Raw genomic sequence first — 9,704 nt, 5'->3', positions numbered from 1 at the left:
ATATATATATATATATATATATATATATATATATATATATATATATATATATATATATATATATATATATATATATATTTTTTTTTACATTACTGAAGGCATTCAAATTACTGGTTCCTAAAGAATCTAGCAACAAATCAGACCGAAAAGCATATACTTCAAGCTTCATTTTCACAGGAAGAAAGAAAAAAAAAAGTTTATTTACGTATTCAGGAAGATGAGTAATTTTCATCTTTCATACGGGTGGGACATTCTACATTGATTTAGTGCAATGACCCACGACACGCACGCGACGAGGCTATTCGGTGGCTTTCAGGTGATACTAGACAGCGAGGGCGAGGCTAAGGAGGGTGGCGGCCGCGACGCACCATCAGGTAGTACAATAAGGTCTTGCGGGAAAAGACAAATACCACGGTTTTTTTTGTTCAAGTGTGGGAGCAGATAATAGCAGAAAAGAATGCGTTCATTCTTAATCACGACCAAGTCGAAAGTGGAAATTTTACGGTTTTGTGGTACACGTGGGAAAAAATGTTTCGCCGGTGAGAAAGGTGTGCAGTGAAAATATATAAATGAATAGATTAATAAACGAATAAATACGTATGTGGAGGTAATACTTAAATGTTATAAAATTGGAGAATATATAATATGTTTCAATCAATGCATTTTATTGTTAAATCATTCTTGAAGAACAATTTATTCTATGCTCGATATTTTAATTTAATTTTTAACACTGCATAAATGTTAGTGTTTTAGTATGACTCATGATATACCTCATCTTGTTATACGTTATGGTGCCGTTAGTGGTGACGTACGCGCAAGACCTTGCGTCACTACTTGGTCTTGTGGTCAAAAAAATATCTCGCATGACAACTCCCTCCAGATACTATTTAAGGCAGCGAAAAAGAGAACATGTTTGTCAGTAATTGTCCACTGTTTAATTTTTTTTTTCTTCTATTAAGTTCAGGTGTCCGAACGAAACGATGGCAAATAATCAAAGTGAGATAATATAATCAATAATTTTACTACAATACAAATATTTATATGGTCTGTATCACAGAAGCTCAGTATCATTGCAGTGTTGTGAATGTGGTCACACACTAGAGATATATAACGGATTAGTACTAAATTCTGCTAATGCGGAGCTGAAGCAAGATATGCATTTCTTGTAAAATGCGGTTGCGGATAAGATTGGAGATGCTCAAATATCAACACTTGTGAATGCGGATGCAGTTGTGGATTTCTTTTAACTCCATAGACGCGGTTGCGGCTGCAGATGTAGATAATTTCTGCACATTACAGTAATACAAAGTTCGTCGTATCTATGACAGAAAACTCCAGAAAGGAGAGAAAGAGACAGAAAAAAAAAAACGCAAACGAAGAACAAATGGAGATATAATAAAATAGGTAAAAAATGTATAATGTATTTCAAGAATATAGAAGTAACCAGGAAAGCGGTGTGCAAGGGGAAACGAGACAGAGGGAGTAAAAGTGGGAAGGGGATGGATGATGGAAGACAAAAAGGAGTAGGAGACAGGAAAAGGGGAGAACTTCTTTTCCATTACTTACTCTCTTCCTCTAATTCTTCACTCACTCCTCACCCTTCCTGCTAATATTTATTTTCTCTACCTGCTCCATTTACTAGCTCGCATCCTCCTCCTTCACGCTTCCTTCATTTTCTTGTCCCAAGTACCTCCTTCCCAGGTTAAGAACTCCCTTCCTCCCGCTGCTTCACAATGCGTGATAACTTGCTCCCTCCCTCTTACTCATTCCATAGTATTTACTCTCCATCCTTCTCTCTCTCTCTCTCTCTCTCTCTCTCTCTCTCTCTCATACCTTTTCAGTATCCTTCACACTGTCTCCCTTACTCATACACACAGACGGGCCTTTTGCTATCTGAAAATGCGTTTGCGGACATTGATGCGAATCTTTTGTTGTTTTTAAAACACAGATGCAGATATTATTGTGGATAGCATTTTTACTGCAAATGCTAAGCGGATGTGGATGCGGAGGTGGATAAGCGATACATCACTATCACATACGAAATTCAAACGTATTTATAACTATTATAAATTAAAGTTAAGTACCTAAAAAACTAACAATACTGATAGACAGCACGTGAACGGGGGCTGTGGCTCAGAAAAGTGCAGCAAAGCTTCAAATGATGAGTGGATCACGTGATTCTGTTCCAAATACGTACATAAAACTTATTAGCAAAGAATGTATTAGTGAAACCACCTTCGATAGGAAGGCAATAACTTTCCATGCTCGGCTAAATATAACAGTTTTCTAAGGAAGCGTAATCATCGAGAAACGAAAAAAAAAAAAAAAGAAAATCGAAAGCAAGAGATAAGTGACGCAGAAAATGGCAGCGACGTGGCTTTTCCTGGCAGCGACTTTGGTAGTGTATCATTGCCGCGCCCAGCTGAATGGCAAAGCATTTCTAAAGGTTCCTGGCGCAAGACTCGACGAAGTTACTGTCCTCAGCGAAGCTGAGATAGGTTAGTTTCTTATCATTTCCTGTAATTTCTTCTTCATCTTTTATTATTGTTTAATGCATAGACTTCAGAGTGTCGGGTTATAGTTAAAGAAAGTTAATGTAAAGGTAATATTGTCACTATTTGGCTTTATCTTGTCCACCATTCATGTTGTACCACTTCATTAAAGAAAAAATAGCAATTCCTTTCATCCTCTGAGTCTAAGAAAGTGATATTTCGTCTTTCTAAATAAATTAAGTATAAAAATGAATAGAGTCACTATATAATTCTACGTATCATCATGTTCTAGAACACACTTTGTAGAACTATAACTTGATTCGTTTCATCTCACAACTTTAAGTCATTATGTAAAGGGGCACTATCACGTTCCTCCTGAGCGAGAGAGGTAGTCTTCTTATAACCAAGAGGAAGCGTAATCTTTCATTTGCACAAGTGGATTTCAAGCACCAGCAGATCTCTGAGTTCTAACTAGGGTCTTTGATTTAACTGCACTGTATCACGCTATTATAGACCAAGAGAAAAACATCATAAGAAGAGAGTACGTATGTGTATTCTTATTGACAGGTAGCATGTTGACGTGCGCTTCGCTATGTCTCGCTGGTGACTGCAACGCCTACACCATAAACAATTCAGTGACCACAGAGCCTCGCTGCATGCTGGCGACTTACTCCCTCACTCCCGTTTTGATTAATGACGACAGTTACGACCTATACATCGAGACTAGCGGTGAGTGTGTCGAGTGACGGTGAGTGTGTCGAGTAACTGTGAGTATGTCGAGTGACGGTGAGTCCAGTGACGGTGAATGTGTCGAATGGCGGGTGTTGAGTGGCGGCGAGTGTGTCCACTGGCGGTGAATGTGTTGAATGGCGGTGAGTATATCGAGTGACGGTATATATATGTCGAGTGACGGTGAGTGTGTCGAGTGTGTCGAGTGACTATGTATCGAGTGACGCAACTGGAACACAAGTGACAGGATTCTCAGATGTTTCGCAGCCAAAACAGCACTTTTTCATTCAGTCAGCCAAACACCCAACTTAGCGTATTGACTGCTAATGGTTCTCTTCAGTCTGTTTACCTCAGATGGTCTGGTACATGTTAAGAATTTGATTTCAAAAGACACTGTTGAGGGTAAAAAAATAGCCGAGTAAATAGAACTTTTTATTTTTAGTACTACTACATTACTACATCTACTATGTTACTACTACTACTACTGCTCCTACTCCTACTACTACTACTACTTCTACTACTACTACTACTACTACTACTACTATTAGTAGTACTACTACTACTGCTTATGCATTTACTACTACTACTACTACTACTACTACTACTACTACTACTACTACTTATATTTTTACTAATACTGCTACTACTTCTTCTAAAACTACTACTACTACTACTATTACTACTACTACTACTACTACTACTACTACTACTACTACTACTACTACTGGTGCTGGTGGTACTATTACTACTACTACTACTACTACTACTACTACTACTACTACTACTACTAATTATGCATTTATTACTATTACTACAGTAAAATCCCTCTTATCCGGCATCAACGGGACCGCCGACATGCCGGATACTTGAATATTGCCGGATACTTGAATAGAAGTGAGATTATGTCCACAATCATCATCCTACACTCACGCATCTTACCATAACAAAGATCAGCTGATCTTAATCAGCAGCTGATCTGATCAGCTGCTTAAGTGTAAGCACAACACACTTCCTCTTTTCTACAACTTTAGGCATGATGAAGGCGTCAGGCGATAAACAGTGCAGACGCGGGACTGAGTCACTGAGTAAACACAGTGCAGTGGGCCGCGGGTGGCGCGAAGCAGTGCGCTCTGGTGGCGAGGGGACAAAGTATGCCTTGCGCGGGAATTTTAATCGATTTTATGAGTACACATTGATTTTTTATTGATTTTAAGGCTCGGGGAAAAATGTGCCGGATACTTGAAGCTGCCGGATACTCGAATGCCGGATGAGAGGGATTTTACTGTACTACTGCTACTACTACTACTACTACTGGTGCTGGTGGTACTACTACTACTAATACTGCTTCTACTACTGCTATCGCTACTACTATTACTACTACTACTACTACTACTACTACTACTACTACTATACTACTACTATTACTACTACTACTACTACAACTATTACTACTACTACTACTACTGCTATTGCTGCTGCTGCTGCTGCTGCCGCTGCTGTTGCTACAACAACAACAACAACAACAACGATGTGCTACTACTACTACTATTACTACTTCTATTACTACTACTACCACTACTACTAGTACTACTAATGATGCTGCTGCTGGTGGTACTGTTGCTGCTGCTGCTACTACTACTACTACTACTACTACTACTACTACTACTACTTATGCTACTATTACTACTTATGCTCTTTCTGTTACAACAACAACAACAACAACAACAACAACTGCTACTACTACTACTATTACTACTTTAGTACTACTACTACTACTACTATTACTACTACTTAACATTAATCTTAAGACTTAACCTGCTCTCGTGCCCACGCTCTTGAATCTTCCGAGTTTTCCACCATCTGGCAACGACTACATACTCATTCTCAAACTAAATTTATCTGTGCTGTTTACCTCTAACCTAACTCCTCTGACTATAAATTCTTTAATTACTTGCAAAGTGGGGCACATTCTGACTCTCTGTCCTTTTGTAGAGATCTCCTTTCTTAGAGAATTCAATGTTCATCACCAGCTTTGGCTTTCCTCTCCCTTCACTGACCATACTGGTGAACTAGCTTTCAACTTTGCTATCCTCCACGACCTAGAGCAATTGGTGCAGCACCCTACTCATATTCCTGACCGTCTTGGAGATACGCCCAACATTCTTGACCTTTTCCTGACCTCTAATCCTTCAGCTTATGCTGTCACCCTCTCTTCTCCGTTGGGCTCCTCCGACCACAATCTTATATCTGTATCTTGTCCTATCGCTCCAATCCCTCCTCAAGAGCGCCCTAAGCGAAGGTGCCTCTGGCGTTTTGCATCTGATAGTTGGAGGGACCTGAGGAGGTATTCTGCTGATTTTCCTTGGAATGACTACTGCTTCCGTGTCAGAGACTGGTCTTTGTGTGCCGAGCGCATAACAGAGGTGATAGTGTCTGACATGGAGGCGTACATTCCTCACTCTTTTTCTCGACCTAAACAGCTTGTTCTCGTGCTATACATGACACAGAGGTGGCCCACATCAAAAGAATCTCATGCACTTTATATTTCTGCCCGCCGGAACAATGCCAAGTCAGTTCTCCAACTAGCCAAAAACTCCTTCATTAACAGAAAGTATAAAATTTTTTCAAGATCTAAGTCCCCCCGTGACTTCTGGCATCTAGCCAAAAATATCTCTAATAACTTTGCTTCTTCTTTCCCTCCTTTATTTCAACCAGAAGGTACCACATCTATCTCTAAGCTGAACTCTTCGCTCAAACTTTTGCTAAAAAACTCTACCTTGGACGATTCAGGGCTTGTTCCTCCCTCTCCTCCACCCTCTGACTACTTCATGTTACTCATTAAAATTCTTCGCAATGATGTTTTCCATGCCCTCGCTGGCCTAAACCCTCGGAAGGCTTATGAACCTGATGGGGTCCCTCCTGTTGTTCTCCGAAACTGTGCTTTCGTGCTTGCACCTTGCCTAGTCATACTCTTTCAGCTCTGTCTGTCAACATCTACCTTTGCCTACATTCAGCCTGTTCCTAAAAAGGGTGACCGTTCTAATCCCTCAAACTACCGTCCTATTGCTTTAATTTCCTGCCTATCTAAAGTTTTTGAATCTATTGTCAACAGGAAGATTCTTAAACATCTATCACTTCACAACCTTCAGTCTGATCGCCAGTATGGATTCCGTCAAGGCCGCTCTACTGGTGATCTTTTGGCTTTCCTTACTGAGTCTTGGTCATCCTCTTTTAGAGATTTTGGTGAAACTTTTGCTGTTGCCTTGGACATATCAAAAGCTTTTGATAGAGTCTGGCACAAAGCTTTGATTTCCAAACTACCCTCCTACGGCTTCTATCCCTCTCTCTGTACCTTCATCTCAAGTTTCCTTTCTGACCGTTCTATTGATGCTGTGGTAGACGGTCACTGCTCTTCTTCTAAATCTATTAACAGTGGTGTTCCTCAGGGTTCTATCCTGTCACCCACTCCCTTCTTATTATTCATCAATGACCTTCTAAACCAAACTTCTTGTCCTATCCACTCCTACGCTGATGATACCACCCTGCATTTTTCATAGACGTTCAACCCTTCAGGAAGTAAACATTTCACGCAGGGAAGCCACAGAACGCCTGACTTCTGATCTTTCTAAAATTTCTGATTGGGGCAGAGCAAACTCGGTATTGTTCAATGCCTCAAAAACTCAATTCTTCCGTTTATCAGCTCAACACAACCTTCCAAACAACTATCCCCTCTTCTTCATTGACACTCAACTGTCTCCCTCTTCTACACTGAACATCCTCGGTCTGTCCTTTACTTATAATCTGAACTGAAAACTTCACATCTCATCTCTAGCTAAAACAGCTTCTATGAAGGTAGGTGTTCTGAGACGTCTCCGCCTGTTTTTCTTACCCCACACCCTCCAGCTGCTAACTCTGTACAAGGACCTTATCCGTCCATGTATGGAGTATGCTTCACATGTCTGGGGGGGTTCCACTCATACTGCTCTTCTAGACAGGGTGGAATCAAAAGCTTTTCGTCTCATCAACTCCTCTCCTCTAACTGATTGTCTTCAGCCTCTCTCTCATCGCCGCAATGTTGCATCTCTAGCTGTCTTCTACCACTATTTTCATGCTAACTGCTCTTCTGATCTTGCTAACTGCATGCCTCCCCTCCTTCCGCGGCCTCGCTGCATAAGACTTTCTTCTTTCTCTCACCCCTATTCTGTCCACCTCTCTAATTCAAGAGTTAACCAGTATTCTCAATCAATCATCTCTCTCTGGTAAATTCTGGAACTCCCTGCCTGCTCCTGTATTTCTACCTTCCTATGACTTGAATTCCTTCAAGAGGGAGATTTCAAGACACTTATTCTACAATTTTTGACTACCGCTTTGGACCCTTTTCTGGGACTGGCATCTGAGTGGGCTTTTTTTTTTTTATTGGATTTTTGTTGCCCTTGGCCAGTGTCCCTCCTACATAAATAAAAAAGACTACTACTACAACTTTAGTACTACTACTACTACTACTACTACTACTACTACAATTAAATTACGAGTGGAGCAGCAGTAGTATCGGCATGAGGAGTATGGGGTACGTATGTGAAATTCAAAATGTCTGATAAAAAAAAAAAATCAAAGTTCTTTAAAAAAATGTATTGAGGCCTTGTAGTCACCACTGGACAAGTTTTAGGCACATTAGTCAAGAAGAAGAAGAAGAAGAAAAAAAAGTGTAGCACTGTACTGATTTCTAGAAAATAGTATAAAATTCAGTGATGCTTTTTAACTCTCATGTGATTCCTGCAAAAAAGGAATTCAGTTATTAAATTTATGAATTCGCACACACTCACTCACTCACTCACTCACTCACTCACTCACTCACTCACTCACACACACACACACACATACACACACACACACTTTGACTTACCTTTAGGATTAATGTCAAGTATTTCCCCACCCCCAATGTACATTTTCAGTTTGTTGACTGCCTAAAGAATAAACCGTTTATTATTATTATTATTATTATTACACACACACACACACACACAGACAGACAATCAGATACACACACACACACACACACACACACACACACACACACACACACACACACACACACACACACAAGGAAATACAAAGACAATTCAAAAATGGAAAGAGAGAGAGAGAGAGAGAGAGAGAGAGAGAGAGAGAGAGAGAGAGAGAGAGAGAGAGAGAAATATCCGGTTGTACATAGTGGTAAATAACTTTTCCTCCTCCCCCTCCTCCTCCTCCTCCTCTACGCACAGTTCTCCTGCCACTGAAAACGAACTTAAATGGATATTTTGGGGATTGGCAGCCACCGACCATGTGTCCAGAGGGGCATTACGTCTACGGTTATGGACTCTTGGTGAGTCTCGTCTTCTTGCCACAGAAAAAAAGACATAGAAGTTAAGATCAACATTTGGCCTTTGAATAATATGCTATCGTATTTTTTCTTTTGTCATCTTTGTTAATCTGTAATGGATATTTTTTCATCTATTCAATTCTCTCTCTCTCTCTCTCTCTCTCTCTCTCTCTCTCTCTCTCTCTCTCTCTCTCTCTCCAGTCGGACAGCTTCAGCGGGACGGGATTAGCGTCCGACGACTGTGGAGTGACTGGCGTGGAGCTGCTGTGCACCACCCGCCAGGGGGCCACCACCTCCGTCTTGTACAAGGTGGAGTACAAAACAACGGACAGAGGTAAGTGTCGGTGTAGACTACTCCTGTCTGTCTGTCTGTCTGTAAACAGTCTGTCTGTCTGATTCTCTGTGTCTGTAGATTGTCCTTAGACAGTCTGTCTGTCTGTCTGTCTGTCTGTAGACAGCCTGTGTGTAGAGTCTATCTGTCTTTCTGTCTGTAGACATTGTCTGTAGACAGTTCTTCTGCTTGTCTGTAGACAGTTTGTCTCTCTGTCTGTCTCTGTAGACAGTCTGTTCGTCTGTCTGTCTGTCTGTTGACTGTCTGTTCATCTGTCTGTCTGAAGACTTTCTATCTGTTTGTCTGCAGAAAGTCAGTCTGTCTGTCTGTTTATCTGTAGAGTGTCTATCTGTCTGTCTGTCTGTCTGAAGACTGTCTGCCTGTCTGTCTGAAGACTGTCTATCTGTCTGTCTTTTTGTAGAGTGTTTGTTTGTCTATAGACAGTCTATCTGTCTGGCTCCCTGTCTGTAGACAGTCTGACCGTCTGTCTGTCTGTGTGTCTGTCTGTCTGTAGACAGTCTATATTTCTGTCTGTTTGTGTGTCTGTTGACAGTCTGTTCGTCTGTGTCTGAAGACAATCTCTCTATCTGTCTGTCTATAGAAAGTCCTATCTGTCTGTAGACAGCCTGTCTGTCTGTCTGAAGACATTGTCTGTCTTTCTGTCTGAAGACAGTCTGTCTGTTGACAGTGTTTGTCTGCCTGACTCTCTCTTGACAGTCCGTCTGTCTGTCTCTGTCTGCAAACAGTCTGTCTGCAAATAATCACTCTTTCTCTATAGATAGTCTATCTC

At 40.9% G+C, this 9,704-nt stretch overlaps 1 long non-coding RNA gene across 1 annotated transcript; it reads left to right on the top strand.

Annotated features, from left to right (window-relative positions):
- The first annotated feature begins 110 nt into the window (after positions 1 to 110).
- LOC135105381 (uncharacterized) lies at positions 111 to 8,586 on the top strand. The gene is made up of 3 exons (XR_010270822.1): positions 111 to 2,498; positions 3,060 to 3,221; positions 8,486 to 8,586. It is a non-coding gene; the product is annotated as an uncharacterized LOC135105381 (long non-coding RNA).
- The last annotated feature ends 1,118 nt before the right edge of the window (positions 8,587 to 9,704 follow it).

This window comes from Scylla paramamosain, chromosome 12 (genome assembly GCF_035594125.1).
Source record: "Scylla paramamosain isolate STU-SP2022 chromosome 12, ASM3559412v1, whole genome shotgun sequence".
Lineage (NCBI taxonomy): Eukaryota > Metazoa > Arthropoda > Malacostraca > Decapoda > Portunidae > Scylla > Scylla paramamosain.
The sequence above is the reverse complement of the archived record's forward strand: the minus strand, read 5'-3'. Positions and strand labels throughout refer to the sequence as shown.